The following is a 23,357-nucleotide window of genomic DNA, read 5'->3' as shown; positions in this document are numbered from 1 at the left end:
GTGATATTTACAAATCAAGCTGTTTATATATGAAAAAAATTAAAAGAAACAACATCAAACTATGAGAAAGAGAGTTGGAAAAACAAAGGGATTTTACTAGTGTTGGCTACTGAAGTAAGTTCACATCAAAATCCATAAAGAAAACAACATGGAAACAGCTAGAGAAATGCTGTTGGCTCCCTTATATTTGCTTTTTTCCTTAATGTAAAAAGATAGATTTTTATTGTCCTGTTATTAAATTATAGCAGGAATTACACATGCATATTTGCTGTTAAAGTGCTAAATGAGAGCAAACTGCTAAATCTGTGTGTGTGCAGGTACTTGCACCCACCTGCACACACAAGTAGAACGATCTCCTATATATATTTAAAAAAGACTTCAACAGCAGGATTTTCAAGAGAAACATATATTTGTGCCTAACTCTGACCTTATGTTGATGCATTGATTTTTGAAAGAAGTACTGTCTTATAATATTACATAAAAATAACTTCAGTTGTTGTTGTGCTTTGTAAGTATTAATGCAACAGACAAGCCGTTCATACAAACGATGCAAGAAAGCCTGCATGTGCTGGTGCCTGAAGACTGATAATTCTCACAGCTCCCTCTCCTCTTAAGATGCTTCTCTCACTTCTGATACTGGCGCTTGTTGTGATGGCTCTGTTAAGTGATGTCTATTGATGACCACAGAGAGACTCATCCCAAGCATATATTCTATTTGTTTTGATTTATGGTATCATCAGAAAGCAATAAATGGAACAGAAATTGCAAAGACATTTCTATTTGTACCAGGAAAATTTATCTGCTAAACAATAGCAAATACAAATTAAAGTGGCTAAAAGTAAGGATTGTATCATTTCACATATTAAAAGTTGGAAGATGGGCTGATTCAATTTGATAATTCACTTGGTTACAAAGTTATGACCATGATTTAGAGTCTACGAAATTCTCTTGGACTTTGTCCTATGGTCCTAAGATGGCCAGTGCATTTGCAAGTGTCACATGAAGAAGATAAAATCCAGAAAACGTAGTTTCTGGTGTCTCATTGTAAGAATAAGGATATTCTATGTATGAGCCACTCTGCAAAACATAAAACACTTAAAAAAATTGGTCAAAATGAGCCAACATGTATGCCTAAAGCAATACCATAAAGGGAATGACCTCCACATGAATAGTTTTACCCAGTGATGGTTCACCATCACAGGGCCAGAGAGGCCCCTGGTCTCCTCTGAAGCACCGAGCCACTTACAGGAGAGTGAACAAACCAGGTCTGCACTAGTGCAGAAGAAGGGAGGAGTGCAGTGAGGGTGTCGGTGTAAGGTAGGCAAACAGCACTGAGATATCCTATCCCCTCAAGTTTCCTTCTCTAGCAAAAATGCCTCATATTAAGATATTAGACAGTTTAATTCTGGCCAGGTAGTTCAGTTGCTTAGTGTGTCTTCCTGCTATGCCAAAGTTATGGGTTTGATCCCTGATCAGGGAACATACAAGAAACAACCAATGAATGCATAAATTCATTGCATGAAGTAGAACAACAAATTGATGTCTCTCCCTCTAAAAATCAACAAATAAAATTTTAAAACAAAAAAAAAATTGTAGAGGAGTTACCCCAAAAAAGACATTAAAATGCAATAGTTTACTTTGAAAATCTATGGCAAAAGCATTTTAATGTATGGAATCTGGTTAAATATATTAAAGTATGTCCCTTGTATATGATGCTAGACACCATTGAAGATGATGAAGTAACACTTTTCTTTATCAAACTGGAAAAAAACATACAAATTGAAATGTAAAATAAAAACATTAAAAATAGTTATGTAGCTGTATGTATGCATACACATAGAGAATAGCTATGAAAGATTTGTAACAACAGTGATTATCACTGAAATGTAAGGTAATGGTAATTTTCAGTCCCTTAATATCTTTTCTCCTTTTTTAAAACAAAGTGAACATTTATTATGTCATGATAAGTCCAAAGCATATTTAAAAATTAAATGGAATAGAATAATTCTTTCTAGACTATCCATATTAATTACTTCATATTTTGAAAGCCTTTCAACTCAAATTTTTTAGTTCTTTTTAAAATTTAATTTATTTTATTGTTGTTTAATTACAGCTGTCTCTATTTTCTCCTCCCATCCCCTTCAAAGCCACCTCCTTCCCTTGCTTCCATCCTTCCCCTTGGTTTTGTCCATGTGTTCTTTATAGTAGTTCCTAAAAACCCTTCTCCCCACTGCCCCCTCCCCCTTCCCCCTCTCCTCTGGCTATTGTTAGATTGTTCTTAATTTCAATGACTCTGATTATATTTTGTTTGCTTTTTTTCTTTTGTTGCTTATCTTCTAGTTAAAGATGAAATCATATGCCATTTGTCCCTCACTGCCTGGCTTATTTCACTTAGCATAATGCTCTCCAGTTCCATCCATGCCGTCCCAAAAGGTATAAGCTCCTTCTTTCTCTCTGCTGTGTAGAATTCCATTGTGTAAATGTACCACAGTTTTGTGATCCACTCATTTGCTGATAGGCACTTTTGTTGCTTCCAGCACTTGGCTATTGTAAATTGTGCTGCTATGAACATCAGGGTGCATAGGTTCTTTTGGATTGATGTTTCAGGGTTCTTAGGGTATAATCCTAGCCGCAGAATTGCTAGGTCATAAGGCAGTTTCATTTTTAGTTTTCTGAGGAAATTCCATACTCCTTTCCACAGTGGCTACACCAGCCTGCATTCCCACCAACAGTGCACTAGGGTTCCCTTTTTTCTGCATACTCTCCAACACTTGTTTGTTGATTTGTTTATGTTGGCCATTCTGACAGGTGTGAAGTAGTATCTCATTGTGGTTTTAATTTGCATCTCTCTGATGGCTAGTGATGCTGAGCATCTTTTCATTTGTCTCTGGGGCCCTCTGTACATCCTCCTTTAAGAAGTGTTTGTTCAAGTCTTTTGCCCATTTTTTAATTGGGTTTTTTGGCTTCCTGGAGTGGAGTCATGTTAGTTCTTTATTTATTTTGAAGATCAAGCCCTTGTCCGAGGTCTCATTGGCAAATGTGTTTTCCCATATGGCTTAACTCAAAATTTTTAAAAACAACATCTATACAATGCAGCTTTCATATAAATTATTCTGTCAAATTTCCCAAAAGTTTCTCCTGTGTTTAGGGGACATTTCTCTGTCTCTAAAACATTACATAAACATTCAGTATTGAGTTGACAAATAGCCTCTTTCTAGAGATAGTGTGTACAATTTTAGTTTACCTAGGAACTCAGGCACAGTGCAAACCTAACTTCCCACATGTCCATAAAGCTGGCATGCATCACTTACAACTACATAACTTCTGCTAAAGTTGCTCTGGGCATTAAGATGATATGTTGGTTGATCTATCTTAATATGCTCTGATAACAACTGATGACAGTTTATAATGAGGATAGACATTGTCTTCAGGGAGTGTTTCCATTTGTCTTTTTTCAAAGTTGTGGTCCTTATTCCATACCCAGCAGAAATATATTCAAGTGGGACTATAATTTGAGGTACAGAAGCAATCCACAGCCAGGAGGTTAGAGACCATTAGTGATATAGAAAGTGTCCTAGAATTAAACTCAGAAGCCTACCTATGAACCCATACTATTGAGGGAAAGAAGAGGAGATACGTAACTTCTCAAGCCCTCAGTTTCTGTTTATTTGTAATTACAATTTGTGATTATTTTGTGGCTTTAAAGCAATAAACTGTAGGACAATACCACATACAATGTAGGAGGGTATAAATACCCAATCTATATTGTTATTGAATTATAGATGTCATAATTACTACTAAATATAGTATGGCATAAATTATGAAACATGTAAAAATAAAACAAATAAGTTTTCTTTAAAAAATTGGTCTTTTTTAAGTCCTTAATTCAGAGTTCCAAATAAAATAAAACAAGTTCATAGGCAACTAAGTAAAGCATTCTACCATCTAAACTGCAGTTCTACCTTTGGCCCATCAGGTTCAAGGTGGAAATGACACTGAGCAGAAGGAAGTCAGTTAGCACTCCCCATTTCCCTGTCCCTCCTTCACAGTGGGTGCCATCCGCTGAAATTATTAATATGCAGTTATCTTTACATCATGATGGATTTTATTCATGAACAGCTTAATTAACATACTCTTGATCAATACAGACAAAAATAGAAACAGTTTCTTAAGGGAGAATTGTGCTGCACAGTAAAATCAGGTGCTGTCCAAACACAAACAATATTTTCAACTTTATCAAAAACCTCCCTGAAGCCTGATAATGACTAAGGAACATAATATTTTTTTGTAGTTAAATGAATGGAATCTTTGTGGGTGTAGTCAGAGAAAGTAAGATTAAAATTACATATATGCCTTAATAAAAATATCTGTATCAAAAGAGTACAAAGTAATAACTGTGTAAGCCAGCCATTTATCCTTCTGAGTTTTACTCACTCATGTGTAAAACAACTAGAACAGGCTTCACCTCCCTACATCAAAGGTAACCTAAAGTGGGAAACACTGAGGGAAATGTAAATATTTTATATTTACGAGGTTTAATAACTTCAGTAGAGGTTTCACTGAAGCTTGCATGCACAAGAATGTAAAACTTCCTACATTTATAGTATTTACCAAAAATTGTTATCATTCTATCAAGGTGTGAACTTTTAGATTCCAGCATCTCTATAGCCTCATATTTGGCACATGATGAGGTATTCAAAATTCATTCAACAATGTTCCCTGACTCTCCCCGTCCCCCCTCCCAACATCCAATCAGCCCCATTACTGGTGTGTGCTCCTTCCCCCATCTCTAGTATTTTCCCAACCAGCTTCTTAGTTCAGCTTTTCTCATAATTCTCAGTTATTTTCCATGACCCTCATGCCCTCCAGGATAAGAACGAAACATGACATACTAGGCTCTTTAGAAGTAGCCTCTGCTCTCTGATTAACCTAAGTCTCTGGTGGGTCTAGAATGGAAAGTACAAAATATAAATACCTGAAAGTGAGTCTGGAAGCTATAACTTTCTTCATTTATATTTTATAGATAAGCATGATGAAATTAAGTAATTTCCCCAAGGCAGCACTCACAATGAGGACCCTGGGAAAAGAACTAAATTCTCTCTGTTCTTGGTTCAAAGTATTTCTTTCTGTTCTCTTTGTAGTAATTGAAAAATAAAAAGTTAGATTATTAGGTTTATGTAACATAATTAATCCTTGTAATCTTTTATATCACAAGACTTACTTTTTAAACAGTGAACAATGATTTGTTCATCATGGGCGTGTATTAAAAGTCCACCATATGCCCTGTGCTGGGAACACAAAGATGGTAGACAGATGAGACATGGAAGATGCTCCAAAGAGTTTGAAAGATAGAGGAGACAGACACATGTACAGATTATTAACATGCTATGAATTCAGTGCACGTGATAGATGTGTGCATGCAGAAGTAATATGAAAGTACACATAAGGATCAATGTTATAAGCTGAATTGTGTCTCTCCAAAAGATATATTTAAGTGTTAAACCTGGTACCTCAGAATGAACCTTATTTGGAACCAGTCTTGTTGCATATGTAACAAGGTATGGAACCAGTCTAGTTGCATATGTAATTAGGTAAATTAAAGTCAGACTGGAGTAGGGTGGGCCCTTAATCTAACATGATGAGTGTCCTTTCAGAAGAGGGAAATTTGAACACAGATACAGAGATGCACAGGGAGAACAACTTATTATGACAGAGGCAGAGATTGGATGGATGCAGCTGCAAACTGAGGAGTACAAAGGATTGACAGCCACCACCAGAAGCCAGGAAGGAAAAAGGAAGGATAGTATTCAGAGTCTCGAGGTGGCAAATCCCTGCTGACACCTTAGCATTTCTGCCTTTCAGAACTTTGAGGAATATATTTGTTGTTTGAAGCTACCTGGTCTGTGGTACTTTATTAAGGCAGTCCTAGTAAACTAACAGAGACAACCTGGACAAGATAAGGGATACCAGGATCGGTTTCCTGGACAAGGTGACATCAGAATTGAGTGTTAAGAGATGAGTACCAGTCACCTTGGTAAAAATAATGAGAGAATAGAAAAGACATTTCACTCAGGAAAAAAGAGAAAGGGAATTGAAACAAATCTAGAAGCCATATGGTGGTTTGGGAGTAGAAGATACAGGCTAACAAGAAAGGAGGTTAGAGACTCTAATACAGAGATTTTGCATAACATGTTAGCAAATGATAATGGCTAACACACATTGATTGCTTCCTCTATGCTCCACACTGGGCAGAGTGCTTTATGTACATTATCTTGTGTAGCCTTCACAATGACCCTAATGGGGCTCTGTATGTGTCTAAGTGAGAAAACCAAGGCTTTGAGCAATTCCATGCTTCACGTAAAGGTTACTGAACTCATAATTAAATGAGTCTGGACTTGGTCTATTTGGTTAGTGAAATCATGGAATGTGTAATAAGCAAGGAAGTAATAACCTCTCATTGCTTTTGATATAGGTTGATGTGCCATTTCTAGAGAAAATAAATCTGTAGAGCACAAGCCTACAGGCATAGGGAACTCATAACAGAGATGGCAAAAAATGGGTGAACCCAAGAAATATTTAAAGCGGTAAAAATTGGAAGGTCTTGACAATTATTTGCAATGGTAGGAATTACAAGGGAGGCTGACTCCAGCTTTGGAAATTGAATGGCTAGAGGTACAAAGAAAGGCGATACAAAAGGGGTTAGAAATTGCAGTGGACCTAAAAGGAGGAGCTGGTTGTATGTAGATATGTGCACAGCAGGAGCCCTTCACTGTGGCTGGCCATCCTCCAGTGTCCTTCAACAAGCACTGCTCCTCTGCTGCCCCGAGCTCCTCTGGGCTATGCTGTGGCACAGGAGTAGACAGCAACATTCTGCTTCCAACAGACTCCTGTCTCTGGCTCTCCAATGTTTATTGTTATTTCCCCAAAAGATTAAGATATAAACCTAAATCTCAGATGTCAAAATAAATAACTTTGCCATCTTTCTCTGATTTTAATATGTAGCCTAAAACATTTAGCCATGTCCTATATGCTGCAGTACAGATTTCTATAATCAGAATTTTGTTTTATCATTACTGTTTGTTCTTTCTCCAAAGAAAGAGATGTTTTCAGAATTAGTCAAAATACTCAAATTTCTCAGAAGAGCAAATGTAAGAAATGGCTTAGGCAATCGTGTAGCTAAAGAACTAAAAAGACAACCTTGTTTCTTAGTTCTTACTGTTAAAAGGGAATTTTTTTACACCATATTTTTAAGATTAGGGTCTCTAGAGAGAAAATACATTTGTGAATAAAATTTCCGTATTGTCAGATATTGATTTGAGTTACCAGCAGCTGGCAATATATTTTCGAACATATGCAATTACAGATAAACATTTATTTACCTAAGGTGTACATGTATATCAGAGAATTTAACTGTGGAGGGTGATGCAGTTTGAATGTGCTGCAGAGATGATAGTCCCTAAAGGAGGGGGAGAAGGTGGCTGTTTCCTTCTGCAGCATTCCCTGTGGTCTAATTATAGAGTGATACTTGCATCAGCTTGAAAGAAAGCCACTCTGGTGGCTTCTCAGCTGGAAGCAAGTTACATTAAAATGATAGAAAGTCCAGAATGGACCGGAGCAAAGGTGGAATAGCACATATGCTCTTCATTGGTTACCATATTCCAAGCATTTTAATCCACTTGATAACCAAACACATTTTAGAAACAAAAAGTATCACAACAGTAGACATTTGGCAAGTGTATGCAAACTGAAGAATGTGTTTGCTGCTTTTACAAGGGACAAAGAATACTGGGAGACTGCCATGAATATAGCACGCCTACTTAGAAAGGCAATGGGCAATTACAAAGAAAGAAAACAGCAGAGGATGAAAATTAAGTATTTGTAATGGCTAACTGAACATAAAATGCCTCAATGGACAGAAGCAAGCAGTTAACTAGCAAGTGTGATGGTATATGCTGAGTGGGGAGGGAGGTAAAGTCATGTTTCAGCTCTCTGAGTCTTGCATTAGCTTTTTACATCAGAGGAAAGAAATGCTACTCTAGGAATGTCGCACACAACTACTGCATCTCAACTCAACAAAATCTACAAACGGTAAAGCAAAAATAGAACTGCACACTTGAAACCTATGTAATTTTATTAACTAACATCAATCTAATAAATTCAATAAAAATTTAAAAAAATAATTTTAAAATGTTTCATTGACTTGAATTTTATCTAGGAACCAAATAATTCATATATATAGCCACTTATAACATGGGTTTTTAAATTTGTATTCCAAAATTAAGGAATGTAGGTTCTAATACCTATGTATGCTAATCTTCAAAGACTTCTTGAGTTCACTGCATGCAGCAATAAAAACAAAGGTGTTAAATAGAATATATTTTTGTATGTTTCAACCAGCTCATGTACCTTCATTTTTTTTCCGCTCAGCAATGGTCACATGTGCATTTAACCTCATATAGAAAAACTAGTGATTCATATTAAACTTTTAAATAATAATTTGTATTCAATTGTAATTCTTCAATTACATTTGATATACTATATTAGTTTTGAGTGTACAACCCTGTCATCAGTTTTGAGTGTAATAACCCTGTAAGTCATACGTCATTCATATAACTTACAAAGTGATCACCATGCGAAGTGCAGTATCCACATGACACCATACCATATTATTATATTATTACAATGTTATTGACTCTATACCCTGTGCTGCACTTTACATCCCCACGACTATTCTGTAACTACTAACTCATATTTCCTAACCACTTTATTATTTTTACCCATTTCTCCCAAATCCCTTTCCATTCAACAATCTTCAAATGTTCTATTTATCTATGAGTGTGTTTCTGTTCTTGTTTATTTTGTTTTTAAGATTCCACATAGAAATGAAATTATATGGCATTTATCTCTCATATTAATCTTTTAAAGACACTGAGATTCACAAACTTTGTGTCACTGCCTGCTGAATAATAAAAAAATATGCCTCATCGAAATGATGAGTGCCTTTTTGTCAATCAAGTGATCACTTCATGTTATATTTTAGCATCAAAACCATGTGATCAAGAAAGTTCATCAAAAGCCACTGGAGGAAACTGACCTGAGGGGACTAAGCCAACCACCAATCTTGATTCCTGCAGTAACAAGACTGCAGGTATTTTTCTTTTCTGCCAGTGAGTCAAATATATTTCAAAGGCATCTAGAACACCAGCAATCCAAAGAAGATGCATTTTTTTACTCAAAAAGCTAGAGATATAATGACATTACATTTGTCTTAAGTTAAATCCAAGTCAGCTATATACTTACAGTTTTCATAAGAAGAAAACTAAAATAAGCCTTATTTAAAAACTTAACTCATACAGAGGTCTAATTTGCCATTTTATAGCCTAACATAGTGGCCACTGTATAGAAATCACTGATTAAAAATCTTTTTCAATGAATCCATCAATCTACAGAAAAATGATGGTCTTGTTTGCTATTAACTATAACCTCAGTTTTGGGGCACTTGTTGGTACTAAAGCAAAGTTTAAATGTAATTTTTTCTTAGTCAAATAGTCATATCCATTACAAAATTTATCATTATCAGAGATATTAAAAAACAGAAGCTTTTTTGAAAGTTTCAAATTTCTTAAAATAGCTTACTACTAGGGTGTAAATAATAAAGAGAAATCTAAATTTTACCAAAAAGTTACAGTGAGTGTAGTCCCCCCCCCCATAGAATACTTTTTCAATGTGTTATCACCAAAGACATTATTTTTAGTTAAAAATATCTCAAAAAAAGACTCTTGGGGGATACACTATGTATATGGAATTAGAGCACTATTGGAAAGTTTTCCTAAAACAAGTTTCCAGGTTAATTGAATGTAGTCCACATCCATTTGCCCACTGGCACCTGGTCAGTGGCTGGTTGAGGGGTAGCCATGCAAACCATGAGAAGCCAGTCATATCCAACCTCAAAATTTTGCTGAAAACTCTGAAAAGAAAAGATTCTTAGAATCTAAAACTCAGATTAAAAAGACAAGCACAGAAGCCTTGTGTTGCTGGAGCCATTATGCTGATACTTTCCAGTGCTGCCTAAACCAATGGCCAAGCGGATTGGAGCTATCTCCGATTTCTGACAGCATCACTTGAGAACCTGGATGAAGAGAGACCTAAAGTCAATTAAACCCAAGCTTTTTTAGTTAATGGAGTAATTCCTTTTTCCGTAAGTCATTTTAAGTTAAGCTTGAGCTCCTAACAATCGTCAGTTCTCAATATGGTTGAGTTTCTTTAGGCCTGACTCCATCCTCTCGTGTGCACAACACAGGTGCCGATTTACACCATTTGTGATTCTACCACTGGAGTGAGAACATCATTACTTTTACAGCATTAATGCTAATTTTTCTTTGCTAATGGCAAGTGTTTGGTAATTGATAAATATATTAATTAATAATTCTCTTTATAGCCCATATATGAAAAATGCTCTTACATAATAATGAAGAGGGTTATAATTATGAGAGAAATATAAATACCATGGGGTCAGGGAAGCATAAAAAGAGACAATCTTAGAAGAACTTAAACATTCTGTACCCAGACATTTTCCTGCAAAATCATTTTTAAATATACCATAATATGGTGATATCATATATAATGTATGTATGTATGTATTTCTTTGAGCCCAACATAACTTTTCTCTAAAAATCAGACAGTAAATATTTTAGGCCTTATGAGACTGAAGGGCTCTTGTAGCAACTATTCAACTCTGTTACTATAGCAGGAACATCTCATACTCAATAAACACATAAGTAAGTTGTGCTGTAACAGACCTTGTTTGGAATGAGAGCCGTTGCTTGCTGTTTGCTCTGGTAAATCTATCCAAAGAACCTTCCACTATGATTTCAACAGTAACAGCTATCTTTAACTTTCAGAGTGGGTAAGAAAAAAGATGAAAATAATTATTAAAAGCCTGTGTATACTATCATTAAATAATTTTAAAATTTCCCTAATTTAATTATATAGCTTCACATGCATACATATGTTGGTATTAATTTTTTTTCAAGTTATCTACCTTATGGGTCATCCCTTACCTACCTACTTGCCAAAACACAGAATATAAAGTGTTTCTCTTTTACAATTTATATTTCATTAAAAATTATTTCCAGTTCTGTTGGAGTGTATTAAAGAAATTCTTTTATGATAAGCTTATGCCAACTTTATCGAAAAGATTGGTTAAAAATAAATACTTAACCCAGCTACCATTTCTTTGTCTTAATATTTTAAAATTTATTTTAAATAAAACTTGTATTTTTAAAACATTACTAGCCCTGGCTGGCATAGCTCAGTGGATTGAGCGCAGGCTGCGAACCAAAGTGTCGCAGGTTCAATTCCCAATCAGGGTACATGCCTGGGTTGCAGGCCACGATCCCCAGCAACCGCGCAATGATGTTTCTCTCTCTCTCTCTTTCTCCCTCCCTTCCCTCTCTAAAAATAAATAAATAAAATCTTTAAATAATAATAAAAACAGTATTTAAAAAACATTACTAAAATTGTCTTAAAAAGTAAAAATAATTTATTTTAAAAAACATTACTCAGTAAATATTTTAAACTCTCCCTAAAAGGAATACTAGTCTCTCTCTGAAGAGTTTTCATTCCACAGAAATGTTAGTAATTTAGTGTTTTTTAACTGACTTAAGAAACAGTATATATTATACTGCATTTAGTCATATGTACATAAAATGACACATAGCATATATAATTATATATGTAGTGACATTTATTTTTATAATATACTTAGTTATAGTGATTTAGGAAATGATATAAATACAAAGGATTTATATATGTATATGTAAACATCACCCAATTTGTGTTGTTTGGGATTGCAATTATTCTTGCAATATGATCCGAACAAGAGTCACCTTTGCTTTGTAATGGATCACTGATGATTTTCTAAGATTTCTAAACATTTTCTTATATGGAAAGTGCCTTCATAATTTAAAATCTTTCCTCCCAACATTTTAAAACTACCAAACTAGTAGGAAAAAATAATTCATTTTGTTCAAGAATCACAGTAATTGAGGCTGATTATATATTTAAATCTCTTTGTCCTTTCATTGATCCCAAGTTGTGTTTTTCTATCATTCTTTTTTGTTTATCTTAAGCAGGCAATCAAAAAGATTTTCAAGCTATTCCCATCATAAATTAGTTATTATTCATTGTTTAAAATAAGCATGGATTTTGCCAACTCACTCCCACTTCATATATAAATCTAAAAAGCACATTAACTTTCATTATTTTCATATTTTAATTTATTTAAATCATTTTATATACTATAGATAAGGTAAAGGAAGGTAATCCTATAGTCAGGAGGTCAGGTTATCTTCTTCATTTCATAATGACTCAGATCAAATTATTGCCATATACTCTTTATGGTAAAATATTCCAAAATATTAACAAAAACATAGAAAACATGTTAAAGAGGAAATTTTTTTTAAAAGTACAAAAACATGAAGGCTAGTATTTAAAGCCTATTTAAATGAACAGAGTCGTAAAACAGATATGATTATAATTTAATATTTCAATTTTAGCAATATATCATCACAAAAAAATGTACAATTCAAAATCTTCAGTCAAGTGTTAATGATATGACTACATAATGAACCTGGTAAAATCTTTGGAAGCCTTATAATATGCTTTCATTCAATACATTTTTTTCTAATGCCAGTGAGTATGTATAAGCAATAATTATAATTTACTTTAAAAAGTAAGAAATATTTGAGAGATCAATCAAAATTCATTTTTATTATAGTTTTTGAAATAGTATTTTATTTTATTGATTATCCTGCTTAATACATTTTATCGTACATCCTGATAACATGAGAAGATATATGAAAACGTCTACTATTGTTTAAGACAAAAATTAAAAGCTCTTATTTCTCTTGGTAGATATAGTCACTGTGAGTTGCTTCTCCAGTTTCACCTGTTTAGTTGTTTACAATATATATTCTAGTTACTTGAGTACAGTTCTCTGCTCACAAGACAATAAGTTGCAGCTCTACCTCCATCTTAAAAAAGGTCACAGGGAAGCCTAGGGAAGGTTGGTTCAGTAAATCTTTGTGACCTTTACTAGAACAAAAATCACAATTCCCTCTTAAAATATGAAGGCTCACCATAACACAAAAGAAAACTGAGATGTGGACTCCAATCCATAAACATACACACAGGTGAGTGAGAGGATCCACATCGTGCAGAGGTTATGAGTGACACAGGAGCTGTATACTGCAGGTGCTTGTACTTCCCCTGCCTTTGTACCTGACAGGCTGACAAACCTTGGGATGGATACAATAATTTTCTCATCTACAAAAAACGATGGAACTCTCTCTCTGAAACTTTCATTTAAACAACAAAGGCTGTAGAAAGATAAGATAAGCAATCTTTAGGATCAGTCCTGGAGAGCATTTGTACTTTTCTAATTGCTAAAATAAAGGATACACCATTAAAGAGATGTGACAAAAGGTTAAACCCACCACCAAGTACACAAGTAAACTATCAATCTAGCAAAAGTAATGAAGGACCTCTAGAAAATAAAGAATAACAACATAAAAAGGCAAAGCAAAGTTCCACCTATAAACTGACTGAGGATTGAATGAATACAAGTAAAAGATACACACATTCTGGGAATAAAGAGAGACCTAAAGCCTTACATTTTTATTTGACAAAGTTGTATGATGCTGCTATTACGGATAAATTAATTATAGACCTACATCTTATTAATAAAATACTGAGTATGGAGGAATATATAACTTGTTATATTATAAAAAACTTATGAACTTGATATTTTAATTAATAAAAAAGTGATGGTAGATCCACTTATATCTTAAAAATAAAGAAACAACCTATTTCTAGCATCCAATTTCAAAATTTACTGTTACTGCAAATATCTTGTTGCAAAGCGATATATACAGCAATGTTCTTTTTTCCTATATGTGGTAAATATACACAGCATTAAAGTATTACTATTTAAAGTGATTACTCCAAAACAGTCAAATTTGATGTTGGAGAACTTTATTTCTATAAATTAAAGAACTTAAAAGAGAGAAATAAATTATATAGAGTGCAGGAAAGAAATAACTGAAGGGATATGAAATGGTATTCTTACTATGTCCCTAGTACTTTTAAGGTGTAGAACTATAAAAAACAATCACCATTCACTAGGCCTCAGTTTTCCCCATCAGTGAAATTGGAACAATATCTGAATGACAAGATATAATGAGGAGTAGCTGACATGATGTATGTAAGGTGCTTAACAGTTTCTGGCACATGGTGGCTACTAAAAAAATGCTAGTTTGCTCATTTTCCTCCCATGTTCATTAGTGAAAAGCAATGATGTTTCATATTCGACACTGTTCTTTCTTCTCTAATTAGAAAATAGAAACATAACTTATTACACATTTAGCTTCACAGACTTGAAAGAAGAATACTTAGCATAGGAAGAGGCTTTTAAAAGCTAAAAACAAAGCACAACAAAAAACCTAATACCAACCATATCTGTGATGGATAAGAATGAAAATGGAGACAAATCCTTAACTAGATGAATTTATGATGTAGAAAGGAATATGTCTAATTCCAACAAAGTTGCACAGAAAATCACTCATTAAGGGTTGTCTTCAACTGAAAACTATATGCAGATCTCATTCCCAAACTCTGAAACACTACTCATTAGAATACTAGATTTAGCATGAAAGATTTAAAATTCCTGCTTGGTGAAAGACAATGTCAAGAGAATGAGAAGGCAGTGCACAGACTGAAAGAAAATTTTGCAAAAGACACATCTGATAAAGAACTGGTGTCCAAAATACAGGGTGGGCAAAAGTAGGTTTACAGTTGCTTATATGGAAAATAACACAAACATTAACAAATAATAATACAAAAATAAACTTTGTGTTATGTGTACTCACAATTGTAAACCTACTTTTGTTGTACCCTGCATACCAAGAACTTAAGAGTCAACAACAAGGAAACAAACAACAGGGTTTAAAAAAATGAGCCAAAGACCTTCACAGACACCTCACCAAGAAGCTATGAGATGCAAATAAGGACATGAAAAGATGCTCCACATCATATGTTATCAGGGAATGAAAATTACTATAACAAGATACCACTACCTGCTTACTTGAATGGCCAAAATCTGGACCACTAACAACATTAGATGCTGAAAAGGATATGGAGTGACAGGAAGTCTTCATACAGCACCAATGAAAATATAAAATGGTAGTCACCCTAGAAGGCAATTTGGTGGTTTCTTACAAACTAAACAGTCTTACCAAAAAATCTAGCAACTGTACTCCTATTTACCCAAAGAAGTTAAAAACTTATCCACCTTAAAATCTGCACAAAGATGTTTATAGAAACTTTATTCATAATTACTGACCCTGAGAAGCAACCAAGATGGCCTTCAGAAAGTGACGAGATAGACTGCATTCATCCAGACAATGGAATATTATTCAGTGATAAAAAGGAATGAATTATCATGCCATAAGAAGACAAGGAGGAAAGTTAGATGCATATTACTAAGTGAAAGCAGATAATCTGTAAAGGCTATATATTGTATGTTTCCAACTATATGACATTTTGTAAAAACTAAAGTATGCGGACAATAAAAAGATCAGTGTTTGTTGAGGGAAAGAGGGTGAATAGACTGAGTATAGAGGACTTTTAGGGCAGCGAAAGTGTTCTATGATATTTAATGATGGTTAGACATCATTATATCTTTGTCCACACCCATGGAGAGTTCAACAGCAAAAGCGAACCTGATGGTATACTATGGACTTTGGGTTTTATGATTTGCTTTGACTGTGATTTATAATGTAGATTCCTTGGTAAAAAATGTATCATTGGTAAATGATGTTGATAATGAGAAAGGTTATATCAGTGTTGGGCAGGGGGTACAAAAGTAATCTTTGTTCCTCCCAATCTTATTATAAACTTAAAACTGCTTTAAAAATAAAGTCTTAAATTTTTTGAAAAATGTATCATATAATCTAAAAGACTGAGTATCTGAAGAAAATTAAATGGAACCCTCCATTCTTAACCTCGTTAGTTCTCACACACACACGCAAAATAAATTTATCCTAGAAAAAACACAGTATTTTTGTTTAAAAGAAAAAAAACTAGGCCATCCAAATAGAACTCAAGAATAAAAATGAGACTTGTTGACTAAACTGTGTAAAAATTATTAAAAATGATCTCTTTTTATAAGTACAAGTGGGTGAAAGTCAGTATTTTTTTAAATAAAAGGTGTTTAATACAAATAACAATACATATCAAGTGTGTAATATACATGAAGGCCTGAGCCACAGATCACTATCACTGAAAGATAAATTAATTCAAAGCAGTTTTCACACCGTTAAAGTTACTATATGGAGAAAAATTAGGCATAAACAAATAAATCAAAAAGGATAATGGAGATGTGTCAAATCTATAAAGTCACACGGAGAATAGCATGAACGAGGGCTTGCCCACAAAATCCCACATAATGAGACAGATGGTCTGCCCTTAAAAGGTATGGTAGCAATGTATACAGGAATCTTCTGTGGGACGTCATTAACCTTTTTTAGTTTCAGTCCACAGAGGGCAAAGGTAGCCTCCAAAGGATGTCGTCAGTGGCAGAGTAACCTGCTATATAAATTACTCTTGAAAGATGACATCTGGTAAAAACATGAAATTAGTATTTAATTAGTCTTTCCCATTCAAAATAAGCCATATCCAATTATTTCTTCTTACCATATTCTGCTTATTGAACAGCCTTAGTTGGTGGCAGCATCATGGTCTAAACTGATTATTTGGTCACAGCAGTTTAAATGATTTTAGCTAGTCAGTTTGCTAGTCAGTGAAAAGAGGTGCTAACTATTCTGAGCATTTCTTGTTTAAGGAGGTAAGGATATCATACTCTGAACCACTCCCTAGTTTCCAGCTGTCAGAAAGGAAGTTAGAAGTAATTTATTCAGACAATTGCAATGAGTATATCACACAGCCTCTGTGAAATACACATGGGCTCGATTGTTTTTTTCATATAACCTGTAACATGAGGACTAAGTAGCAATCTACATAGATAACAAAAATTATTTGAAAGATGGTCAGTATTAATTAGGACCTAATGTAGGCCATATGACTGAAGTTTAAAAATTATGGTTACGAACAGATAATTCTGAATGAGAAATATGCAGACTCATTTTCTTTAATCTAGCCCACTATTGAGACTACAATTTTAAAATCCTTTTTAATGAGATTTTATGACCTCTATGCTACTTCAGTTTATACTTGACTTGCTTCAGTTGAGTCTTAAGCAAGATATTATATTTTATTAATTGAGTAAAATAAATTCCCCTAATGAATCAGTCCTACTTTGGATAATAAACCTACTTTCCAGAGAGACTGTAATTTATATCCACCCTTTACTGCATTGAGTTGCAAAAGTAACTCTTGAAATGTCTTTTCTGAGATCTCCCAAGGATGAAAGTTTTCACAACCGATTTTGAACACAGAAATAATATTTAATCCAATTCTAGAGAAAGTTTTTCTAGCTTTAAAAAATTGTGCATGATCATTTTATAAGGACATGAAACTACTCACATAATACACTAAATGTCACTTAAAGTCTTATCTTCTTTCTAAGAAAGTTGTGGAGACCTAAGGCCTCAACAGCCTGAGATCTTTTAACAGTCATCACAACACATCCGTCAGCCTTGAGGAGGTTGAAGAAGGGGGGATGGCAGAAAAATACAGTTGAAAATGATGGGTTTGCAATGTTAGAATACAAAGACACACTGGGTTGGCATATTGCCTACTTCTAAGACTACTGCATGCACATAGAAAATAGTCTCTCTTGTCACTGGTCTCTTGTCTGCTTTCAATAAGCAGGTTTCATTCTGGGACATAAAATTTGAATATGACTGATTGGCTCAGCACATATGGATAATTCAACAGGTCACTAAGTCTTATGCCACATGATGCTCAAAGAGAACTATGTTCTTTACAAAAGAGACCAAGAACATGAGACATAAGGGCAAGTTAAGTAAGAAGCAGGGGAGGAACTAAATTTATATACTAGAGCTTTTCAGAATTGTTCACTGATGTGAGTCAAAGCCAAAATATCATCATTTAAGATTTGTCCTGGGCACTGATCCCCTCACTGCTGCTGGATAAATAAACATATGAGTGACATCATCCCTCTTCAGAGTAGGATAACCATGCTGAGCCTTTCCTGTTTAACTTAGAGTCTAATTTTTAAGCATGAGAAAACACTATGTATATAGAACACTTTGTAAACTGAAACTCAGAGTATAAATATTAATATTAAATATTTATGGTAGTAGTGTACTAGAGAATGAAAACATGGTGCAGACTGGTCACTAAAAAAAAGATAAACTCGATTAAAAAAAGCTTGTATGCCACACCACAATGCCACAATGAAGCACAGGATACTCTCATTACCCCAGGTCTACTCAATCCTCACTTTGCTAGCTGAGAAAAAGAACTCATCTGATTCCTACTGCCAAGAAACCATACAGTATGTCCTTCATGGTGTCTGGTTTTGTTCATTCAGGAATTGTCCATATTGTGGCATATATCAGATTTTTTTAATGTTGGTGAGTAACCTCATATTGTAGGAATAGACCACAGTTTGTTTATCCATTCCCTTATGAATGAACAGACTATTTCTTGTGTTTGACTATTATAAATAAAGATTGTATGAATATCCTTGCACAAGTGTTTTGGTGACTATGTGTTTAATTACTCATAGACAAATATTTAGATTTGGAATTATGAGAAACTGACAAACAATTATCCAGTCTGACAATTTCTTCCACTAAACTGGAGCATTTGGCCATTTATATTCAATGCAATTATTGCAATGTTTGGATTTAATTCTACTATCGAGGTGTACCAGGTGTTTAATTTTGTTTCATCCAATTTCTATTGTGTTTTTCTCTTCCTTCTTTCTACCTTGTTTGGGACATGGGTTAATTTAGTATTTTTACTATTCTATTTTATCTTCTCTACAGGCTTGTTATTTGTTCCTTCAGAGTTTGCTAGGGCTGCTGTAACACAATTCCACAAACTGAGTGGCTTAATAACAGAAATTAATTGTCTCACAGTTTTAGATGATAATATTCTCAAGAGTTCTTTCTGAGGGTAATGAAGAAGACTTGTACTAAGTGTTTCACCTGGCTTCTAATGTTTTGCAGACAATCTTTGGCGTCCCTTGGTTTGGATAAACATCACCCTGATCTCTGCCTTTATCTTGATATATCTTTCACCCTGTGCTCATGTTTATGTCTAAATATCGTCTTATGACATCAGTCATGTTGAATTAGGGGTTCACTCCACACCATCGTGACTTCATCTTAACTCATTATGCTATTTCCAAAAAAAAGGTCACACTCTGAAGTACACAGCATTAGGACTTAACATAGAAATATGGCTGAAGAACAAATTCAACTCATAACAATGTCTCTCTGTGTTGACTTCAAATATTGCTCAAACTATTGGCATATGCATCTTTAATTTATCATAGTCTACTTTAAAATATTCTATTAGCTCATAAGAAAGACAAGAACCTTACAACAGAATATTTCCAATTATTACCCATAGATCCTTTGTGTACTTACCATATTTTACTTCTGTATATGCTACAAATACAGTATATTGCTATTATTTTCCTTAATCAGAGAAATGTCTTTAAAATCTTAATAATACATATGATCTCTATATATTTTGTATATATAATATTTATATATTGCATATTATATTGTAGTATGTAGTCTTATATATGTCAAAATATTCACATATTTATGTCATTTACATAAGTTATTTTATATTTGTTGAAATATGATTCTTTGAGGTATTTTTCACTTCAAAGATCAACAGATAGATAAATTTCTGGTATCATTTCTCTGAAGTCTGAAGAATTTTTTTACAGCATATCTGTAATGAAGGAATTTTAGAGAAAAACAGATTTTTTAATGGAAGAAAGTGTCTTCATTTAACCTTCTCTTTGAAAACTATTCTTTGGCATATTAATTCTCAGTTGGCAGGAACTTTTGCTAAAGATGGAAGCACAAGTAAACATGGCTTGTCTCCTCGCACAACCATAGCAAAAAGTTCAACTAAATTACAGGACAACTATCACCAGGATTGTCAGAAAATTGAGCTGTATGTGTGAGGAATTAAAGAACCAAGGAATTAAAGAAATCACATGCATTTATTCAAGTAGGAGGGGCAGAGATGCAAAGACATGGAGACAGGAAACGAGCTGGTCCCACACCCATATGTGGTGGGTAAAAATCATGAGGGATATCTTGAGAGCAAGGGATACTAGCTCCATACCAGACCACCCATCATAGGGTTCCAGTGCCAGAGAGAAAAGTCCCCATAACTTCTGGGTGAAAAACCAGTGGGCAGTTGGGGTGGAGGAAGAAACTTTGAGATTCGCAGATGTCTCCTCTTAAAGGGCCTAGAGTAGACTTAGGACTAACTCAGACTCACTCCCTCTAGGTTCCAGCATGGGGACAGCAGCTGGAAGGGAATCAATGACATATAGGGAGAAACTGAAGTGTCTGGCATCAAGGACAAGGCTTGGGGACATCGTCCTTCTAGACAAAATTCCAGAGATCATGCAGTGGCCATTGTTCCTCTTTTGACCCCTCCCCCACAGAGAGCCACAGAGCAGTGGAACCATATCTGAGACTCCATCAACCTGGCTCCCACGTGTTGCCCTGCTCTGGCAATTACATAAGGCTCTGCCCAATCCAACCTACCACTCACTTTTCTACATTACTCCATGCCACTAAGACAGAGGGTCAAAGCAACTCTACCTAATACATAGAAACAAACACAGGGAAGTTGCCAACACAAGGAGACAAAGAAATATAGCCCAAATGAAAGAACCAAATAAAACTCCAGAAAAATAACTAAATAAAATGGAGATAAACAATTTACCAGATACAGAATTCACAACACTGGTTATTAGGATGCTCAAGGAACTCATTGGATACTTCAACAGCATAAAAGAGACAGGCAGAAATTAAGTGTACACTAAGTGAAATAAAAAAAAATATGGAGAATCAACATGGAATGCATGAAACCAAGAATTCAATCAATGATTTGGAGCATAAGGGAGAAAAAAAAAACATTCAATCAGAACAGAAAGAAGAAAAAATAATCCAAAAAATTAAAGATTGTGTATGGAACCTGTGGGACAACTTCAAACTTACCAATATTCAAATCATAGGGGTGCCAAAAGATGGAGAGAAAGAGCAAGAAATTGATAACTTATTTGAAAAATAATGAAAGAAAACTTCCCTAATTTGGTGAAGGAAATAGACATACAAGTTCAGGAAGCACAGAGAGCCCCAAACAACATGGAAACAAAGAGGACCACACCAAAGATACATCATAAATGCCAAAGGTTAAAAGGTAAAGAGAGAACCTTAAAAGCAGCAAGAGAAAAGCAGATAGTTACCTACAAAGGAGTTCCATTAAGACTGTCAGCTTATTTCTCAAAAGAAACTTTGCAGGCTAGACAGGATTGGCAAGAAATAGGCAACGTCATGTAAAGCAGGGATCTATAGCCAAGATTGTTCTAACCAGAAAAGCTATCATTTAAAATTAAAGGGCAGATAAAGATCTTCCCAGACAAGAAAAATCTAAAGGAGCTCATCATCACCAAACCATTATTATATGATATATTAAAGGGACTTCTTTAAGAAAAAGATCAAAACTATAAACATTAAAATGGCAATAAATTGAATCAACACAACTATCAAAAATTGAATCTATACAAAAAACAGAAACAGAATCATGGATGTGGAGATCATTTAGATGGTTACCACAGGGATGAGAAAGGGGAGAATGGGGGAAATGGTGTAGGGATTAAGAAGTACATAGCCCTGGCTGGTAGCTCAGTGGATTCAGTGCAGGCTGCAAACCAGTGTCGCAGGTTTGATTCCCAGTCAGGCCACATACGTGGGTTGCAGGCCACGGACCCCAGCAACCACACATTGATGTTTCTCTCTCTCTTTCTCCCTTCCTTCCCTCTCTAAAAATAAATAAATATTTTTTTTAAAGAAATTATATATAAAAAAAGAAGTACAAATTGGTAGGTACACAAAAGGCAGGGGAATGTTAAGAACAGTGTAGGAAATGGAGTAGCCAGAGAACTTACATTCATGAATCATGAACGTGAACTAAGGTGGGGAAATTTCCAGGCAGAATGGAGATTGCTGTGTAGAAGCTGGCAAAGGGGAAAATTTGGATAGCATAACCAATTATATATATATATTTGAACATATCCTTATGATTTTACTGTCACATAATAAAACACAAAATGAAGCTTAGAACTGGATCACTTGGCCCTTTCTCTTATCTCCTCCCAGTTCAAAATGCTTGCATCTCTTAATAGCTAGCCTTCTCTTAGATCTGCAGTTGGGCTCAACACATTCAAGCCTCAGCACAATCTTCTTTGTAGTTTTAGCCTTTTTCTAGAAAATCGGCTTAGTCTGCCCACCATAGCCACTCTGCTTCCTGTCATAACACTACTTCCCCTGTGCATACAGAGAATCCTCGCCCTTCTTGTACCATGTTACTTTGTGGGGTTGATGCTTGCCACACTTCTTACAGAAAGTCCGGTGGGTTTTAGGAATGTTCATCATGTTTGCTAGAGCATTAACAGCATGGAAAGTCAATAAAATATATTTTAAAAAAATTCTAGGTGGAGAGATATATCTTTCAGAATTTTTAAGTTGTTACACTTACACTTGCTTCTATTGCATCTGATCAGAAACTGATCACCATTTGTACCACATGCACTCCAGTAATGTCTTTGTCTCTGGTTGTTTTCATGAATTTCCTTTATTGTTGATTATAATTGATTTAGGTGTGTTTTTGTTTCTGTTTATGCTGTTACTGTAGACAGAGCACCTGGGAGTCCCCCATTGGCAAAGATGGTGAGAGATGGATGTTCTTAGAACAGGCACACAAAATGCTAGCTAGATGATTGGGTAATAAAAAAGGATCTTCCCTCTTCCACCTTCTAGTACTAGATGCGGGGTGGAACCAAGAGAAGGCAGGCACATGTGCCACAGAAGTCGAACCCGATGTAAGGGAAGGTATTGGACCAAAGAATTCTGTTAGTCCAGTCTGGGGGAAAGGGGACTGGTTGAGAGATGGACCCATTTGAAGAATGTGAAAGTTTAGGAAATTGGTTGTTTTAGGAAAGTATCTGATTCATCTCACAGACAAATATAATCCCAGGAAAACAAAGAGTCTCTCTCTCTCTCTCTTGCTCATGACCTGCACTCGCTGGCATCCACCTATTCTCTCCATGG

General features: G+C 34.8%; 1 protein-coding gene and 1 pseudogene across 24 annotated transcripts in view; both read right to left on the bottom strand.

The window, feature by feature from the left end:
* ADGRL3 (adhesion G protein-coupled receptor L3) overlaps positions 1-23,357 on the bottom strand; it is a 755,368-nt gene that overhangs the window by 326,422 nt on the left and 405,589 nt on the right. The gene's annotated exons all lie outside the window — the stretch shown is intronic.
* LOC114493312 lies at positions 22,311-22,729 on the bottom strand (annotated as a pseudogene).

This window comes from Phyllostomus discolor, chromosome 1 (genome assembly GCF_004126475.2).
Source record: "Phyllostomus discolor isolate MPI-MPIP mPhyDis1 chromosome 1, mPhyDis1.pri.v3, whole genome shotgun sequence".
In the NCBI taxonomy this organism is placed as follows: Eukaryota; Metazoa; Chordata; class Mammalia; order Chiroptera; family Phyllostomidae; genus Phyllostomus; species Phyllostomus discolor.
Note: the sequence above shows the minus strand (reverse complement) of the source record. Positions and strands in the feature narration are given on the sequence as shown.